Raw genomic sequence first — 20,429 nt, 5'->3', positions numbered from 1 at the left:
CCTGTTGGCTTATCTTCAGTGGCTTAGCAAGAAGATTACTTTCACAGTGGTTCCCCGATAAATGTCTGCTTGCTCGTTAATATAGCTGACATTTCCTACCTCTGCTTAGTTATGTGGCCTGAGTTAATTCACATCCTATTTAGTTCACAGGCCGAAGTTCAAATGGAATAGATTTTTGATCCTATTTGTACGGTTGCATACAATTTCCCTCCTTTATGGTCAGAATAATAACTTCAAACCCAGAAAAAACCCAAAACCCTGAAACAGCAAAAAGCTCATTTACATTTATTCTGGGGCAAAACTTCTTTTGAGCTCTGAATACTATTTCTTCTTCTTAATCACTTGCATGTTTATCTCTACAGTACAGTAGTAATTCCTCAAATCTATATTGCTTTCCTACTAGGCCTATGCTATAATTTCACATATGTACCTCATTAAAGCAGCAAATGTTTTTTTCAATGTATTTAAAGAAAATAAATATATAAGCTCACTGGATGATGTGTGTTGTTAGAACTGGCAATGTTTTTGATATAGGACAATGACATAATATGTCAAACCAAAGCCTGTCTTTAAAGAACTCCATTTATCATGACCTGAATTTGTAAGGTATATATCAGAAAATGTTTAGCCTGAAGAAATGAATAGAACTAGAGAATTTTTTTTCTGAAATGTTTGCTTCAACACTGTAAATTTTCAGAGAGCAGTAACGGCAGTTATGAATCAAGGGAATGTTTGATTTCAAGGGCTCCTTGGGATGATCTAGAATTACTCACCTAAATAGAAGCTGTACACAGCTGAGCTGTGTTGCAGTGGCATGTCTCAGTGCTCTTGTGGGATGGAGAAGACTGGAATGTAAGACCCTTCTCTGTTTCCTTCTTTACTTGCCCAGGAAGTAAGTGCACAGCCATTACCTCCTGCACATTTCTGGTCCCATCCCCACCTTTTCCTTTTCCCTATGCTTCTTTTTAGTCTGATTTTAAAAAGCCATCTCTCCTCCCAGCTGAGTGCCATAGCCTAGAGCTGAGCTGTGCTGTCTTTACTCATTCTTTTTGCCCAGGACACTTGCATTCCTAGAAGCCCAGTTATTGCAAGGCATGTGGTGGACAAGAGGAAGGGCCTCTCATCAATGTGCACCCCAAGCCCTGCAGCTGGGACTTTCGAATGTCCCTTAGTGAATGCCTCTGAGGAGACAGAAAGCTGAATGCCACACACCAAGGGCCCCGTGACAAGAGTGACAGAGCACTGCCAAAGCACAGAGATTTAGAGCAAATCAAATAGCAGAATGGCAGCTGATCATGCACTAGCCATTTTCATTCATGGACTGCTAAAAGTTTTTTTTAAATACCGTCTTACAGAAAATCACAATCTTTTAGTGAATATTTTTTAATTTTAAAACATCTACATGGGATATTATCTTAGTGTCATTTATAATTTAATAAGTGACTTTTATTCACTGTCTTTAGTTAACAGCCATGAAACTTCAAAAATGTTATATTAGTCACTGGAGAGCTCCCATTTTATTCCCAACCTACATTAGAAACAAATGCAGAATTACAGGGAAAGCATTAATAAAAAATTGACACTAAAGATTGCAAGGACTGTTGCAAAGTGCGTTTCCTAGTATGTATCAAGAGCTAACAATATAAAAAATTCCTTAAAATTAACGCTTAATATAGTGTGGCTTGATTTTTCAAAAAGAACAACGTATTTTACACTAGGCCTAAAATTGTCACCATAAATAATTAACCATTTGAAAGCACTAGATCAGTGCAGATGAGCAGAAACAGTGGCATCATGGTGGTTTTTGCTAGAGTCCCTCCCATGTCTGGTGGTGACAAGTAAGTAAGGAACCTTTCTGTTCACAAGTGATTTAAAGTGACGTGGAAGATTTAAAGTCAGTGAATGAACTGTGGAGGACATGAACTCACAGGCAGCACAAGTGACCAACAAGGGACCTGATTCTGCACCACAATTAAAACAAAGGAACTAATTCTCTTCACTTTTATATGAAGAACTTCTCACCTTTCCTTGAGGGCTGTTAGTGGGACAGAAAAACAAACCAATAGCTCATCTGGGGCATTTTTCCTCCTTCCTTTTCCTTTCTCTGCGCTTGGTTTTCTGTGTTCCTGAGGTTTATCTGCTGAGGTTCCTGGCACTCTATGCACAATGTTTTCACTCATTAGTCTTGCATTGCTTTCAGGTTCTCTGACCACTAAAACCAAACCAAACCAAACAAGCCACTGAGGACTATCTGGAAAAACTAACAGGGCTGTTAAAAGACACTCCATAACACATAAATGAGAGGCCATTTAGAAGAACAATCTCATGTCTTTATAAGCAAAAGTGGCTCATTTTCCATGTAGTGGCATGCTTCTGAGCCTCCCTCTTGCCTCCCAATTTTATGCTTGTCAAACATAGAGCCAGAAGGTCACAACCACTTTACTCTCCCCACTGTACAAACCAGCCAATCAAAACTTCCACTTCTTAGTGGATTTCAATTATTTATGATACCAAACCTAGTTTGAACAAATACACTTCTAGTCCTGAATCTGGAAGCTAAATAGGAAAAAAATGGCATAACAACTCATTACAACTGGGCAACACCAGACTGGAAAATAGAAAGTTCTCCTAGCATGCCTTTGTTGGACAGCAAGTCATGGGGAACATAAAGCATCTGGCTTTCTTTACACTGTTTGAAGTGTTCATTTGAAACTACACTGTCCTGATATACTTCTTAATGTTCTATTTGGAAGTACAGCTGAGACACATGCAAACACATGAATATCTCCCAAACTAATAGACTTGGTCTAACATGTCAGACTAGATGTGCTACATATCTCAGCATCTAGCTCCTGCTGAAGCCTTGATGGGAACCAAAACAAGCATCTTATCAGTTATGTCTGACCTGATCTATATACTTGGAAGATGCCTTTGAGAATTTCTCAAAAGCAAGGATTGGAGCAAGCCATTCTTGTTAGGGAGTGCTGAGTCTGGAAGCCCCAGAATGGGGAACTTGCCACAGCTCCCTGCCTCCCGACCATGAATTCATGTGCCCCACTCCCAGAGCCATTCCCCTTGGCTCCCAGGCCAGGTGCCTCAACTGCTGGTCTGTCTTGATGCTGGTCAGGGACAAGCACCAACAATACACCCTTGTTGTGCCCTGCGCTGACACCATGGGCACAGAGTCCCTGGTTCACCCCTGGCACTCAAGCATTGTGCTCTTGGGTCTGCAGATATGAGCTTTTCATGGGCCAGTAACCCTTGAGGCATCTGGATGAGTTGGCCCGGAAGGTACTGGGGTTCCCCAAGCTGTGGGGTTCTTTGAGGGTGTGTGTGCAATGTAACCCCGCATTCCCTATCCTCCCCTATCCAAGAGCACACTAGATGACTGTTGGCTCAGAGGGACTTCCAGTTGGATATCACATGGTTATTGTGGCTGTAAGCCATATGGGATTCTGGATCAAAATTCTCTTGTCAGAAGTCAGTTGTAATGAAACCGGTAATGACATGAAACGTCACTGAAAATGAACGAAAGGAGACATTCTTATGAACCTCTCATTGATATAATTAATTTTTAAAGAAAAATGAACATGCTTCCATCAAAGGAAGCAAGTGTCAGGTCCTGTGAAACTTTCCAGGACAGAACGTGTTGTAGCTAAACAGTTGTTCTCTCCTGAACAGCAAAACAGAGTAGAAGGGCTATTCATCAAAGTAGTGACACAGTGTTTTGGACACAGTATTTCAAGTAAAAAATGCAGCAGACCTATTCTCCTGTTCCTGGGAGAGCCCTCACTCCTCCTTGGCTTTGGAAGGACCCACTTACAAAGAAGAAAACCCAACTGTACAATCCAGCTAAGAAGAAGAACCTCATCCCTAATGCCTGTTTGCAAACCACTGATGAGTTGAGGGGACATTCCCAGGATGACATGGGCACAGGAAGTCCCCACCTGCCTTCGTGGGGCTCAGACCCAGTTTGGACCTGCAGGAGACCTGCATGGGAAGGCACAGGGTTTGAAGGGACTGTGGGCTTTTTGATCTTGTTACAGGGGATGTGCATGATGTGGCCGGGAGGTATCCACAGACCCTGGTTAGCCAGCATATGCCCCATGTTCTCAGCTTAGTGCTGGTCAGGGTTGGACTTCACCTGTCACATATTTTCTTCACATTAGATGCATGTGCAGATGATGAGGCTTGTTCCCCGAGCTTTCGTTGTGAGGGTTGTTTATGCGAATTGCTGGGCTTGGGTTTTTCATGTTTCATCTCCTCCCATATGATTGCAGGGTCAGGATCACTCTGCGTTTACCGTTGGTTTTTGGGGGGAATATTGAGGAATGTTCCCACTTTTGAACTGGCTTGCTCTGAAACATCTCCCAGAAAGCTGCTTGTCAGGGAGAGCATCACGTTCTCCACAGTGCTCTGCTGCCCATGGGGATCCACACCTTTCACTGGGGCCGTCCTGCCGGGGCTTTGTCCTTCTCACTGGCAACACTTTTGGAAACTGAAAAAAGCCTATTTATCCCCTTGCTCATTTATATGCAGAGAGGCTAATGCTGTGGCTATTTAAAGTAATGGCAGTCAGCAGAACAGATGCTTAGGACGTGAGTGCTGGACTATCATTAAAAGATATGGTTTATGATTAAAAGATATTTTTCCTATGGGAAACTGTCGCCCTCTGGGACTTTCTGGCTTATTACGAAAGTTTTGAGCTACCATGTCTCTCTAGCAGAGATAAAATAATGCAAACTTGCTACTGATGCCAGGAGCATGTTGTTTTCATTCCCACTAACATTTCTGCTTTGATTCTTGTAGCTAAGTGACTTTAATTAGAAAGACTGAAGCATCTTATGTTTTTGTATATTGATATCTTAATTTCTTGCAAGTACCTACAGGTAGTCTTGATTTTACGTGATTTCATAATATAACATAATGTAATATAATGTAATGTCATACATCATAATATATAATAAATTTTATTTTCCACTCTGGCTTCCTCTTGTACACTATTTTCTAGATAAGAGATCATTCTGGGTGCTTAGATTGATAATTTGAAGGATACAGAATGGATTTGGCTGCACACATTTCCTTGAAATGAGCAGCAACTGAGTTTCTAATTTAATGGAGTGATTCTGAAAAATTCCATACTTACAGCTTATTTTTAACAAAGGAATTATTTCCTTTCAGGAGCAAATTCTCTGTAGCATGGGAAGCTGCAGTATGTAAGCCAGTTCCTAACTACGTCAATTCTCACCAGAAGCAAATCTAGCAGTGTGTGTTCTACATTTCTCTGGTTAATAATGTGAATCAAGTTTTATTTGGTAAATAAAAAGATATGTGTTGCAAAAGTTTTCCAACATCTCATTTAGAGTGTAATAAACTATGCACTGTTTGCTAGCCTTGTGGCTCCTCTAAGTTTCCGATTGTATAGTATCAGAAAAATCGATATCTCATTTCTCACATCAGCCAGATGGATAGGCCACGCAAGGGCTTCAGCCAAGCCTTTGTGCCATTCTGACAGGGGAAAAAACATGTTTTCCCTATTTCAAGCTCTACTGTTTACAAGCAGCTATTGACAGCTTTGCAGTACTTTCTCTCAGTAAGATCTATCACAGTAGAACTTTAAAGTCTTGCTGCCTCGACTGTATTTCTTATACCTCCTCACTTACCAAGTACAGCTATAAATTCTTAAAGTGGTTACTTCTGCATGTGCTCACTAAATGTTGAAATTAGCCATGTAATAAAGGAAGTGTTCTGAATTTATGGTCAGCCCAACTTATGCTGATTCTTCCAAAAAAATGTGTCAGGAGATTTCGGCTTACAAAAACCTGGCAAGTACACTGCCAAGCCTGCTGATGAAATTAGTTTCCCTGCATGGCTGTATGGCACAGCTCTTTATATCTGTTGCAAAACAAGTTGGTGGAGAACCAATTGTCAGTAGAAATGGTTTATTTTTCTGCTCTGTGGATGTCACGGCACACATTAAAATAAACGGTAATTTTTAATACAAGGACTTGGGAGAATAATAATATTCATATAAAAAGTATTTTAAAAATTAGAAGAGATATGAAAAAAGTTATATTTTGTAATTCATTCACTAAATTTAAAATGTTATTAGTGAAAGCATTGATTTTTGACTTGTATACACAATGTATCATAATCACATCCAAATAAGATATTAAAAGATAATCAGATCTTGTGATTGCCAAGTGAATCATGCAATGTATGGGAATATCAAATAAGAATTATCCTTTTAACTCTGGTTGGCAGTCCCACTCACAGTGCTTATTACACATTATTTTTCCCACAGAGACACTGCTTGTCAAAATAAAACCCCTGAAATTACTTTCCCTCTGTATTAACAGTAGCTGAGTGTATGAAAAGTCCTCCACAACAGTTTCTTCATGGTTATGTCACTGCATATGAGATGGTTGTAAAGTTGGCTTCATGAAAGCCAGTGCCGGCGTTTAGTGAATCTAAAGCTCTATCAGTATAGTAATAGTAATAGTAATTCCCATGTAATACAAGAAATTTAAAATTCAAATGCAGGTACTCCATTTTCCACATGTCACCCTCAGGAGAGCTACAGAGGCATCTAAACTCAAAAAGGGAATTTGTGTGCAAATGCAGACCCTTCATAGACTGGTGGAAAGCAGCAGAATACCAACAAGACCTATGCAACACTTTTATATTAATCCTCTTAAAATGCTGACTGGTCCAAGCCCTGTGATGAAACTGGAACCTCAGTCTGGGTCTTCCCTCTGCTTTGCCACATCCAGCTGGGAAGCCAGCCCGTGTGCAGACCCAGAGTGACAATAGCCCCCATGGGCTGAGCCTGCTCACTCCGGGGCCTCGTCAACGCAACCCTACATTGTGTGTTTTATTACAGTGCAACTCTGTAAGATCAAGGGTCTTACCCTTCATTTCCCATTGAGGTTTTAGGTCCAAAATTTTAAACTGAGACCAGGAAGCTCTAATCCAAAGCAATGTTCCTGTGACTCTGAGACAATGAAACCAGGAGTAAACAATGCCACAGTCTTCTCTGATGCACGAAATTATGAAATGTAGTGGGACTGCATAGAGCTTCTGAAATGACTGAGAGAAAGTTATGGGAGCCAGGTTTAGGTTTAAGGAATTAAATATAGTGAGGTATGGATCCATTTTCCTTCCAGTTGTAACTTCTGAAGTGCAGCTGATTCAGAAGAAAGGTTCTGTTTTGTCTGATATCAGTTGAAAGCTCAAAATCAATGACATCATACATCAACACAGGCAAAGACAGAACATAATGTTCTCTACTGTACTTTTTGAAGCTTACTTTTGTTAAGCATAAACTGTACTGTTCGTCTGGAAATGAAATTTAAAGATCATTTTGTCAAAGTCCAAAGAAACAACATTTGCACAACTCATTTTTAGCTGGTCTAAATTCAAGGCAGAAATCGGAGTTAAGGAAGGAAAATAAACCATGATATGAAAGCAATGCTTCCTCCTTTTCTGGATGATTGCATGCTCAGATTGCACTTAAAATTCCCAGGGGGTGTACAGATTGCGATGAAATATTGGTTTGGTGTAATGGCAGCATGGAGATCATAGCTATAAGCTATTTTTGTAAATCATAAATCAGTGTCTGAGCACCAAACCATGGGAGTCTAGCATTCAATTCATATATTATCACTAATTATAATTTTTTACTTGACAGTGTATCATCACTCATGCAAGTAGCTATAAGCTATTTTTTTCACCCATAACCACACAAATTGTGCACAAGACAATCTCCTGAAAACTGTCAAGCATAAATAAGAAAAAGGATATTTTTGTTATTGGTAATTCTGTACCCAGTTGAGAAACTGTGTCTTCTCACTACAGCCCAGGGCATTGAACAGTTCTTTTCCCAAAGAGTTTATTTTTCAACAAGGCAAGGCAAGCAGAGATTCTGAGAACAAGACACAACAGCCAAGAATTGAGACTGAGTGACAGTGTGCAGTCAGCATGTTAATTCAGTTCTTTATTTTCTTAAAAGAGGAAACACCTGAACATGCTCTAAGTGAGGATGAGGTAAAGAGGCTGTGAAAGAGAATCTTGACAGCCTTGTAACAAGTGACTAATTAGCATGGAGGAGGAAATACTTAAAGTTCATTGTGCTGCTTTGACTTGTTTCCTAAACTGTTGGCCGTCTTCATCAGTTAATTTTCAGCATTTCTCAGCATGTGCCCTCATCTTCAACCTGCATCTGAGAACATTGCCTCTGGAATTGGGTTCTGCAGAGCTTTCTCTCTGAACTCACAACTCATCAGTCGCTCACAGATGTCACCTGGCATCAGCCGCAGGCAGCCCTTGCTGAAGCTGCCTTTATACCTGCTCCTGGCTGAAGATGTCTTTTTGATCTCCTGTGCTGCATCCTTTTTCTTTCCCGCATCTATGTGGGCCTGAGCATGGCACACTTATTCTGTGCAGGTCTATCTCAAATCACTCTTACAGTTTTGGGGTGGGTTTTTTGGGAGGCATATGTCCTTCCCATTAACATTATGATCAAGCTACAGCAGCTCCAGCTAGCTGAAATCACTCTGATATGACGAAGAGGAGCTCAGGAGACAAAATGGGCTGAGCTTTGTCTCAGTCCCTTGCCTTTAGCTGTGTTCACCAAAGCCTCCTACATTACAATAAATCTTGCCAATCATCCTACATTGGTGAGTGAGATCAACACTGCCAGCAGCAGCCTGCCCAGACAGTGTGAGCCGGCTGTGTGCAGCCAGCATGGTGACATCCATGGGCTTTGTGGGCTGTGGGGGAATTTGTGGGTGTGTTCTCCTGGTAGATGAATTAGTGGGCAGGGTGCATGTAGAGCACCCATGTTTCCCCAAGGTGGATGCATCAACAAACCAGCACTCCAGAGGAGGGATGGTACACCTAACCATGCATATGTGTGTGTATGTGCGTGTGTGTGTCCCCATGCTTAAAAGTTTGGGGGAATAGTCATGGAAGGGTATTTGGAAATTTTGATGTGTTTCTCAATATTTGCTGTGTCTTGAATGGTGGTTTATCTGCTGTGTCACTGATACCAATCCTAAATGTGTAGTTGAGTGCCTGCAAGTTCCTAGATGCTGTTAATGATCATGTCTTCTATCCTCTCTAACGTATCTTGGAGAGCTGAACATCCTCCTTGTGAGACACACTGCACTGTCCCCCATACTGTAACCTTACAATCCCTGAAGTCATGGAGTGGGGTTGCAGAAGATGACCTTGCAATCCAACCTTAGGAGCCCAGCAGCATCGCTTCCACTCTTCCCTCACTTTGACAGTGAGAGTAACTAACCTGATGCTGTCTGAGATTCAGGAGCATTTGGCTGGCTCCAGCACAGATGGCCAGCTGGTTTTGAATCTCACGAGTACCCTGGTGGACAATGTCATGAAGTTGGAGCTCATAGGGAAGAGGTTTCCTGAGGTGGCTTGAGGAGGATAATCCTGAGCTGGACTATGACTAGAGTACAGCTTGCACCAACCAGGCTGTCTACATCTCCAAAGCTAGGAATTTCCATATAGAGCGTAAAACACTGGAATGAGGGTCTGGCTAACTGAACAGCATCTTTGCATTGGACTAAGAGATGTGGGGTCAGAATTATTCCAATGTGGAGGAGGTCTTCCTTTGCCAGTGTCCCTGCTCTATTTTTATCCCATTCTCCTTTTCACAAACATCATATGGCAACCAGGGCTTTGCAATGATCAGTGGTGTTGTACAGAAAGCAGTATTTGAGAGTGTGAGTGGTTCCCCATGAGCAGTATCTGCAAAGTGAACATTTGTTGCACAGAAATCTATAACAATCTTTCTAGCAGCAGGTAGGAAACTTTTAGTCACAAGCAGATCACTGAAACATTCTTTGGTCATCTAAAATGCTTGCCTTTGGTGTTCTTGACTAACATCTCAGTAAGTACCACCAGCTATATGGGCTTTGTTTTATTTGCAACTATAGTAAAGGCATTATTAGAGTTACATCTGAATCTTTACTGAGAGACAGGAAAAGTGTGAGACAAACACTGAAAAAAGTGTGAGACAAACACACCTGTAAAAGTGAGATAACTTCACTGAATTGCAGAATCACAAAGTGGTTTAGATTGCAAAAGAACTGTGCAGGTCTTCTGGTCCAACTCCCCTGCTCAAGGAGGGCTATGTAAAGCCTGTTGCCCATGACCATATCCAGATGGCTTTTAAATTTCTCGAAGGAAAGAGACTCTACAACCTTCCTGAGCAACCTGTTACACAGTGAAAAACTGTTTCCTGATATTCAGCAGGAAACTCCAGTGTTTCAATTTGTGCTTGTTGTCTCTTATCTTGCCATTGAAAAGACCCTGATTCTATCATCTTTGCACCTTCCCTTCAGATACTATACAACCCAGCACGCACACACATAAATGTGCTAATTATGAAAATGTACAAATCTAATAAAAAGAGTGAAGTCAGTGGGATGTAACAAACAGTGGGGTGTAAGACAGTGAATTATTCCAGGAGATGCTTAAAGCAAATGGAAGCCTCCTAGAAAGTGCTTCCTCAGCTTCTCTTTTTTAGGGTGTGAGAGACTGAAATGTAATGATTAATGGCTCAAACAATCGACCATTTGCAAAAGCAGGGGTGCTTTGATGACAATGTGCAAGGTAACAGCCCAGATGCAGAGGGGGTGAGCACCAGAGCATGACCACAAGTCAATCTTTGTTTAGCAAAAAGCTGGGTTTTGAGCCAGATAAGGGAAGGGGCCAGTAAGAAGCAGATCCTGCCAGGTGGAATAGTGCTTTTTATCATGTCCTCCCTTACACAACTAGCTAAGGTATGAAAATTCTCCTCTGTGGAAGTACCAGGACATTCACACATAGGTCTGAAGGTATTCATCCCTTTTGATGGGGCTTAACTCGATTAACAACACTGATGTGAGAGGCAGCTGTCATGTCTTAGAAGGTATCATAAATCATCAAAGACCCCTGAAGCACCCACAGACTCATTTCTGGGGCCTTCCACAAGAGGCCTGCACATGATCCACAGTGTTGCATCAGTGTAAAACTCCCCCCCAGGGGAGGTACATGGGCATTCCCACCTATACCTGAACATACATTAACCCACTGAACTTTGTTTCACAGACTCCCCCCACCCCCACCCTCTACTGGATCAAGGCTGTGACCATTGCTTTGACCAAGGGACATCTAAGTTTCAACAATCAGGTCTCATCACTGGATCCATGGGTGGTAATAATCTTATCCTCTCTTTCTCTCTTTCTCTTTCTCTTTCTCTCTTTCTCTTTCTCTTTTTCTCTTTCTCTTTCTCTCTTTCTCTTTCTCTTTCTTTCTTTCCTTTCTCTTTCTTTCTCTCTTTCTTCTCCTAACTTCTTCTCAAAATATATTGTAAGCCAGATGTCCTGGGCTGACGTTATGAAGCCGCTTTATTCCTCACCCATCCGCTCAATGCCCCAGGACGCTGTGCCTGTAAGAGGGACCCGGGGCCGGAGCCAGGGACCGGAGGGTGCAGGTGAACGGCTCAGCCCAAGGGCTCCAGGCTCTGGGCAGGGCTGGGGAGGGAGTGCGCCGGGAGCACTGTGCTGCTTTTTGGGTTTCCTTTGTGTTCCAGCTAGCTGGGAAAAGGTTCTGTTGGGTTTGTTCTTGTTCTTTTTTCCCTTTCCTTCCCCTTGCCTCACTGCCTCCCTTCCCTCCTCACCAGTCCGGGGAGCCTGTGGGTGGCCCTGGCAGGCCTGCAGGGTGGCCCCGGCTGGTCCAAGCCCGTGTGTCTGTTCCCTCTCTGGGAATTTGTTGTATTTTGAGGGGTTTTTTATCCTGTTCTACCCTGTTTTTTTTGGTGTTAATAAACAGTTTGTTTTTTCCACTTTCACTTGCTGTCACCCACTTGTATTATTGGTGGAGGCAAAGGGGAGGCCCTTTTCCCTTTGGAGGAGACATTCATTCCAGAGCGTTTCCTCCTGAAGTTTTGTCTCCAAAACCAAGACACCAGAGTAAAAAGTTCCAGTCAATGCCTTGTTGTGTCTGGGTAAGTTCAAGTTGGCTAAGTTTAAGTTTGCTAAGTTAAAATTTGTAAAGTGCCTTACATTGTCTGGATACTGTTTTAAAATTTGCCAGGTACCTTATTCTAACTTAATAGTCTAAAGTTTGCAAGTAGAAATTTGTTATTGAGCCTCCTGAGATTTTTTTTGTTTCTCCCGCACATTACCCAGAATAAATCAAACTACCTTCCCCTAAACCTGCTGAGTCGACTGGGGAATAACATAGGGTCTGTTGGGAATCCTGAAATTTAGTCTACAGGTCATTGGTGGTCGCTGCCCTAGACTAGTTTAGTACTGAAGTTAGACTGTGCCAGTATGTGGAAACTGTGCTTTCAAGCTAGAAACTCCAGTGGTCAGACTTCATTTCTTCTCTGACTTGGAAGCTCTACCTCATCCAAAGGTCATTTACCTCTTACACATGCATTAGAGTCTTAGCTTTGATGTACTGCAGCAGGCTGATTCTTCCTGTAGGCTGTCAGATGTCACAGTCCTGGCAGAGAAGAGGAAGAAAGGCTGAGAGTTGGAAAATTATTTTTTTCATTATAAGAACAAGTACCTGTAAAACACCTCAGTTCACATTCTTTTCAGCTAAAGTTCAAGTCCGTATTTTGCCATCTACATATACATTCATGTTCTCAAAAGGGTTGAGTACCCAATTCCATCAAGACATGCCAATGCAGTACCCTTTTACAACAGATTTTTACTACTGTAACTCAGTCCTTTTCCTCCGTTTCCAGCATTGGTTACATCTCACCTCCCTGTAGAAGTGATCTAAAAAGTCCAAGAAAGCCATTTCAAAACATGAAAGAAGTTATGGTCCTGACCCTTCTTACCCCAACTACTCTGTGCCCCTCACTGCTGTTTGAACAGATTGCTGCTTTAGACACTCAGCTGCTGATATGCTCTTGGTAGTCTGTTACTGTCTGGTGTTTGATCCTCCTACACGCCCTACTTGTGTCACATCTGATGTCTCTCTAAGAAGAGTATATACTTGGATCCAGGTGCCTGCTGACATATTACTTTTTAACCCTGGTAAGCCATGACACTGCACAAGAAATTCAGTTTGGTCTTTCTGTGAGATAAAGACTGCTCAAGCAACTGATTCCTGCAAATCGTGGAATATGACTGGTAACATCTCTAGGTTAATTAGATCCAGAAAAGAAAAAGATGAGTTTCAGTGCTACCAGGCATAACCATCCTCATCACTAGGAGAAGCCTCGCAGTTAGAGCAAACTAGAAGTGGGAGCTCACAACACTATGGCAGTTTGAAACTCCTCAGGCACTGCTGTGCAGCTTCAGTGACACCCCAGGAAATCCCTCATGTCCTTCATAGAAAGGTTGTCCCTCAAGTCAGTCCTACCAGCATCCTCTTTGCACTTCCCCCATGGCTGCAGCCATCAGCTCCCTTGCTGGGATATGCAAGGCGCAACACTTTTTGGATTAGGAAACACAATCAATTATCTGGAATTGACTTAATTTTTCCAGTGTGACTGATGTTCCCAGTGCTGCTGAAAACCAAGTGTATGGTATCCCTGGGTGCCTCCTGGGAGCTAACTCCTGGGAGCACCCTCCAACCCATGCAGCTGCTCAGAAACTTTCTGTGGTGGGATTAATTCTGTTTCATGGTTTCAGGGGGTTTGTGAGGAGGTGCTTCTCTGTAAGGGGGCTCACATCCCTCAGTCAAAGGGCGTAAGGGAACACAAATGCACCTTCGCCTCTGGGGTGAATTCAGGGACATTGCTTAAGGCCACTGTCCTCTTGAGTCTGTGTAGGAAGTTAATCATTGATTAGACAGCTGGTACAATTCAAAGAAGTGATGCAAAACAAGCCAGAGAAAGTGTGATCAAAGCTGTACATAGAATGCAATAAGTATCTGCAAATCCTTTTGCACCACAGGACCTACGTCAGCTCCGCACACAAAGCTGGGTTCTCAGGCCACCTGCAGCAAGGACTGAGAAATTTGTTCTTTTCCTGTAAATCCCCAGACTGTACTGGGGGTGCAAACCAGACCGCTCACACCAACCCCAACTGCAGATCATTCTGGGAGGGGAACACTGATTTCTTTCAAAATTAAATTGTGAATCTGCTCACAGTTCAAAGTCATTCCTTCTACCAAAACAAGAACATTGCTGAAATAACTTTGTGTCATAAGATGTAAGCTCTTCAGGTGTCTACAAACTGTAAGACTAGAGAACACGATTTTTTTATATTACAGTTATCTGAGAGGCTGATGAGTTTTAGTTTCCTCCCTTTTAGATTCTTTTAGGCATTTTTTTTCTCCAGAGTTACAACTCTGATTGAAAATGTTGCTATGCTATCTGGTAGACCTCCCAGGCTGTGAGGAAAAAAATATCCAGGCTTTTCTCTCAACAAGAGTATCCAGTTTACATTATTAAAACTCTAGGCATCAATGAATTAATCTCCAAAAAGATTCAGTCAGTAGGACAAAATTCTAGCAGTCCCGCATCCCCCAATATTATTCAAAGTAAAGTTTCAGCTCAAGCAACTAGGAGGAAGAAAATCTTAAGTCTGGATGATAAAGCTGCCAGCAGATACATGTGTTTAAAAATGTAAGTCCCACCACCTACCTTTCACCACTCTCTCCATCTGCACAGATTGACCTTGATCGGCAAAACGCTCCAGCCTGGCTGTGTGCGGGCGGAGATGTAGCACAGTACTTGTCACTTTCTGCTGCTCACATGTGCTCTCACGGGGCTATTGTTTCCCCTCATCTTGTCCCTAAAACCAGTATTTATTACTCTGATACCGGCAGACTTTCACGTCTCACATGAGACTGTGTATCAGGACTCTAGGTGCAGAATCCCATTACAAACAGATTGTTATTTTACAGGATTCTCTGTTTCATCATTCAAGCAAAAATTAATGCATTCACGGTGTACATGACAGGAACAGATTAGCAGAATACTTTCTGCTGCTTGTCTTTTCAACTACCAGCATTGCTTCTCAGTGACACTTGATAGAGTTGAAGGAAAAAAACAATCCAGGATAAATTTTGAAGTTTCCATCACAAAAACACTGGCAGTCCTTGCTATTACTATGAAAAGGAATTTAACTACTTCATTTTTGCAAATGTCTCCATTTGAGGGGATAAAAGAATGGCTTTGTAACTTCTTTGCATGTTACTTGCTGTTACTTGAAGCACTGTTGAAGTCTGTTTTCCAGATCACAGTATGTGAAACCAGACTCGTTTCTTCTGGAGGAAATCCCAAAAGGCAGCTGAGGAAGGAGTGAGGTATTTCCACTTCCAGTGGTGGTTACCCTGAGGCAGTTTCATGGCATGACACAATGGGGATCTGATGCTAGCAAAACTGCTTTCTGATTTCAAAACTTTAATTTCTCCATCTGAAATTTATGCAAGGGTGAAATATCCCTAATCCTGTTCCTGGGCTGTTCCATGCCATGTCCATGTGTATGTGAACCACATGCAGCAAAGAAAACATTTGACAGCAACAAACTAAAAAGACTAATGTCCTAATAAAATAGGGAAGCAGGGGTATACCTGACATGTATGACATGGAGCAAATGATTTCATGTCTTAGCCTTTTAATTTTCCTCTCTACTTTTGCATTTCTTTTGCATTGCAAAGTCTTCAAGCAGTTCTTTTCCAATCTCTGTAGTTATATTTGTCTGAGAGACTTACATGTAACAGTGGTGTCATTACAAGTGCAATACAGTGAGTGGGTAGTTTTAGTAAAATATATTTTTCTCGTGACCACAGAAAATGGGGCAGAGAGATCTCTAGGAAATGTCTTGTAAACTGCTTGGTTCACTTCTCCAAAAAGTTGGTGGATATTTCTGTGATGTAAAGTTGGAGCCTTTAAAACAACAGGAGGGACATTTGAGCTATCTGTATTTATTCCTCCGTGTGCACTTTGAAAAGCACTAAAATATATCCAAATGAAGCAGACACCTTTGAAGTCTAGCCTGACCAGTATTACACTGTGTCTTTGTGACACTCCTCAGAGAAACAGGGCTACACGGTTTAGGAGCAGTGCCCTAAGAGAACCATACAGCTCACGTGGATCTGAGCTTCTATCTTTGAATGGTCCTACATGACTTTCAAGGAGCTGTTGGCACAGACTGGTTGCTAACTAAGGACCTGTCACTGTGCTCTCTTAGGTTAGAGAGGTACCACCTGGGCTTGAAATCTGAAAAAAACCCACTCATTTTTTTAAGTGCAACAACACACATTTCCATGGAGGTTTCATTAAATACTACACACTAAGCCTACCTGTAGCTGACAGGTTCAACAAATAATTATACTGGCCCTTGTAGGCAGGCTTGCTATTAAAACAGAGCAGGAGGTTACTGCCAACTTCTGCTGCATCTGCTTTAACAGTTTTTATATAAATAACAAACTCTTATACCTTGGAATCTTTTTTTATTTTATTTTTTTTATTTGAATGAATGATGTCTGAAGTCTCTCCAGGACCCCACAGAAAGTGTTTGATTGCTGACCCCTTTGGGATTATTTTTGAGGAGTAGCTTTACTGTGGATCAGCAGGTCAAAAGTGACAGAAGGGGTGAAAAGGCACTAAAGAGGTGGCACAGATGAAGCAAAAATGGCTATATTGTCTACTCATAATTTGACTTTAACCTTGCAAAGATTTTGGAAGACATTCTGGTTTTTTTATAGCTTCATGAAGCAAAAATAGAAATTTCTCCAGTAACCATGGAAACATGGAAACAATGATTACTGGAAATTATCTCTACTTGTGGGATCAGGTTTGTGCAGTCATGGGATGACACTAAAGTTAGCCAAATGTGCATCCTGAGCAATGCTGCCACAGACAACAGGGAATGAACCTCGCAAAAGTCCTCAAACATCTGGAGCAGCTGGAGCCACTGTAGTTCTGGAATATATTAACTCTAGCTGCTGTTGGCTCAAGCTATCCCTGCTTTCAACAAATGATTCTGTGAACACTTAAATACTGAAACTCTAACCATGTCTGAGTATGTGTTCTGTTGACCAAAAGACCACCAGCGCATCAACTGCCCTTACATGCCCTCAAAGCTCTCAAAGGAAAGGTCAGCAAGGCATGCAGTGTCTCAGAGCAGTCACCATCGACATTTATCCCTATTGAAAGGGAGGGAGAGTTATACAGATGGTACCGAATCAGTAACAGCAATTATGGGCCTTTGGAGGGTAACTTGTGGTTTAGGTCACTAACAATAAAAGTTTATTGGAAATAAAAACAGAAACATGAAATGGACTTTTGGGGGGAAAAACAAAGAGAAAAAGGAAGAGAAGAAGGAATTAGATATGAAGATAAGTGTTCCAGATGTCGCAAGCAGCATGAGAACTGGGTCTATAACCTGCAGGAATCAGATAAGCTGCTCTACCGCACACCCCAATTGCTACATATTAAAGGAAAAGCATGAGATTACAAGTATCTCTGTGACTGTGCTGCTGATAAAAGATACACTTTTGAAAGGATTTGATTTTGCTACTTCACTCCTCTTTGCAAAGCAGCTGGATTCCTGCTTTTCCTCTCTCCAAAAAGAAATTTGCTGTGGAGAGTACCAGCCTCATGGAGCTTCTCCCTTCTAATTTCTTCCCTACTCCCTTTTCAGAAAACTACTCCCTTCCCCCAAACAGTGAAAAACTGTTGACATCCCCCATGCAGAGGAATTGTTAGGATGGAATTACGATGGTGTTAAAAACCTAGTTACCCAGAAGAGCTACTCACCCAGAAGTCATCTGGAGGCTGGGAAAAGTTTGTGAGTATTTGGAAACAGGGACTTGCTGCTTCTGTTTGAATATCTGAGGGGGATGGAAAAGATTTCTAGTGATTTCCTGTCTCTCCATTTGTCCCTTTGTGTTCCTATGAAACAGGACTTCTATTTATATTGATTTGCTTCTGAAATGGTCCCGTAAGTGACATTCACCTCAAGGCTGTAAAACGGACAGACCAGACTCCCCCCTTTCGCCTATCCTTTGTTGTTCTTCTTGGAGTTGTATATTAGGCACTGCAATAACATGCCACAGCACACTCAGGGAGCCCAGGCTCCCCATAGGACACAGGGAAAGGAACAACTCCTTTGTCATTTGCAAGTTAGAATGGATGGACAGGACAGAGACCGTATGACAGAAGAGCTGGTCTGTCTGGTGCTGGCAGCGGCACCTCTGTTGATAAAGGGACTGCAACTGTTTGTTAACAAATGCAGTGTGAATCTTTGCATGTCACTATCCATAATCCCAAGCACAGGGCCATGCAAACATCTGACAAAAGTGTGCTTTCTCCATCCTGTGCCAGGAAGCACGAAGTGAATCACCTTCATATTCTTACTCACAGTGTGGTCTAAATTTTATGGTTCTTGCAATCTGCTCAAAGTTTAAGCTGGTTATTTTAAATGCAACCTAAAAAGTTGAAACCCTCTGCTTGCAGGACGTAACTACTTCACATTTATAGTCCGAGATAAAAAGTTCTCTCCCACTGAGCCCGTTCTAGAAGGTTGTTAAAATTAGGGCCAGTATATTAAAAATCTGTTATATCATTTACTAGTGAGTCATAGCCTGTTCACTTGTGGGAAAATGAGCTTGCCAGTCTACTAAGGAACTGAATTGCTGCCTTCCCAGTCTTTGTGAGGTGTCTGCTCTTTGTTTCCAGGTGGTTGTCATGATGGATGCTATTCAATGCAGAAAAAGCAATAATTTAACACATACTGTAATACAGTCCAGTAGCCCAAAGTATGATAATACTAGCTGGAAAAGAAAGAAATCTTTTAAAACAGAAAAAAAAAATTAGTTTCTGCATAAATTAGACAAAGAAATAATCTGGGGAAGCAGATAGTGCAATTAAATGCTCTTTCTTTGGTCTTGTATTTTCTCCGCAAAATAAGTAGAGGCAGAGGAGATGAAACAACCTGGAATAAGTAACTGATGGAGCAATGTAGCATAAAAAGGACAGTAGTAAATTGCCTTGAGAAACTCAGCAGTTTTCCCCAAATATCAAGTAATCCCTAGGCTCCTAACATATATATACACATATACATTTTATACATGTGGTTTTTGAAGATATCCATACACTTCCATAAGCATGAATATTTTATTTAAGGTACTTTCTACAAAAATTCTTACCTTCTATTTGCTTCATGTCATTTCCATCTCAGTAAAGATAATTGTTGAGACTGCTAAGGCAATTTATGGGCACCTGTGGGGTCATAAATCTTATGTGCTTATCCTAGAGATGTGTCTTCTATATATACACTATATTAGGTGGTTTCTATCATCCATCACTGTGCAATGTATCTATGGTAAAAAAAAGAGGTATTGTACCAAATCTGATCTTTGACAAAGCAGAAACAGGCCAGCCCTGTAGTGATGGCAGCTGCTAGAGGGTTCATTATAGAGGGCAGAAATGAGATGTGTAGTTTGTGAAAAAACTGACACTTCCTCATTTCTCCTCTCCTGTGGATTTTTCAACTTCCTCAGGAAAAGAAACAAAAGCCTAAAAATTTTGTCCAGTATTTGGGCTTTCAGGAAAAGGTCAGATTTCCATATTAAGGTCCCAGTTGTGGGTACTAGACTAGAAAGCCGTTCAGACTGTTTTGAGTTAGCGAAGCATTTCAGAATATTCAAAGTGAACAACAGTTGACAACACTGAATGTGCTTGGAGAGGAATATTTCCATTTTGGGAAGAAGACTGAGAATGACTCTGCATTAGCAGCACAGCTCAGGAATGCAGTTGTGATTGTGCTCACTTAGTCTCCTCTAACTCAGATCATGTGGTCTCTGCATGTACCCTGGCCACTATCGTTCAATCACTCTATTAGGACCAAACAAGAGCTAAACAGATGTAAAACCCTGAAATACACAACCTGTGGGCACTGGGTCCTCAGCACCAACTGTTTCACTCCACAAACCTGTTCCTGCTGGGTTGCACTACTCAGTAATGCAGAGTTAGGCACTGAATCTTTAGGGTGTTCAGCTCCCAAGTCTCTGCCTCTTTCAGAAGGTGCTTAGGGCAAGCCTGGCAACCTAACTCAGGCTTCTCAAACTTAACACTGGGAGTGGAGAATGGAAATACTCCTCTCTTCTTCCATCTATGTCTGTGATTACAAATGAGACTCCTATATGACTGAGAAGTCCTTTCTCCATTAATTAACTAAATGAGTTGACCATGGTGAGTGGTTACACTGAATCTTTAAGCTTCTTATGAATTCATGATATAAGCAGTCTCTATGCTTGACCATTAATGTAAATACTCATGCAAAATCTAGGATCACTTGATGCTTTTCTCTCTTTCATGGCGGCTTATAATGACCTTAAAAGCATTAACTCAATACGAGGTCAAGGAATTATTTTAGCTGTGAAATCAGTTGCTTAATAACAGTTTCAAGAGTCAAGTAATCATGCAGGCTGTAAAGCTCAAGTAATTC

This window comes from Corvus cornix, chromosome 1A, assembly GCF_000738735.6.
Source record: "Corvus cornix cornix isolate S_Up_H32 chromosome 1A, ASM73873v5, whole genome shotgun sequence".
NCBI classification, from domain to species: Eukaryota; Metazoa; Chordata; class Aves; order Passeriformes; family Corvidae; genus Corvus; species Corvus cornix.
Note: the sequence above shows the minus strand (reverse complement) of the source record.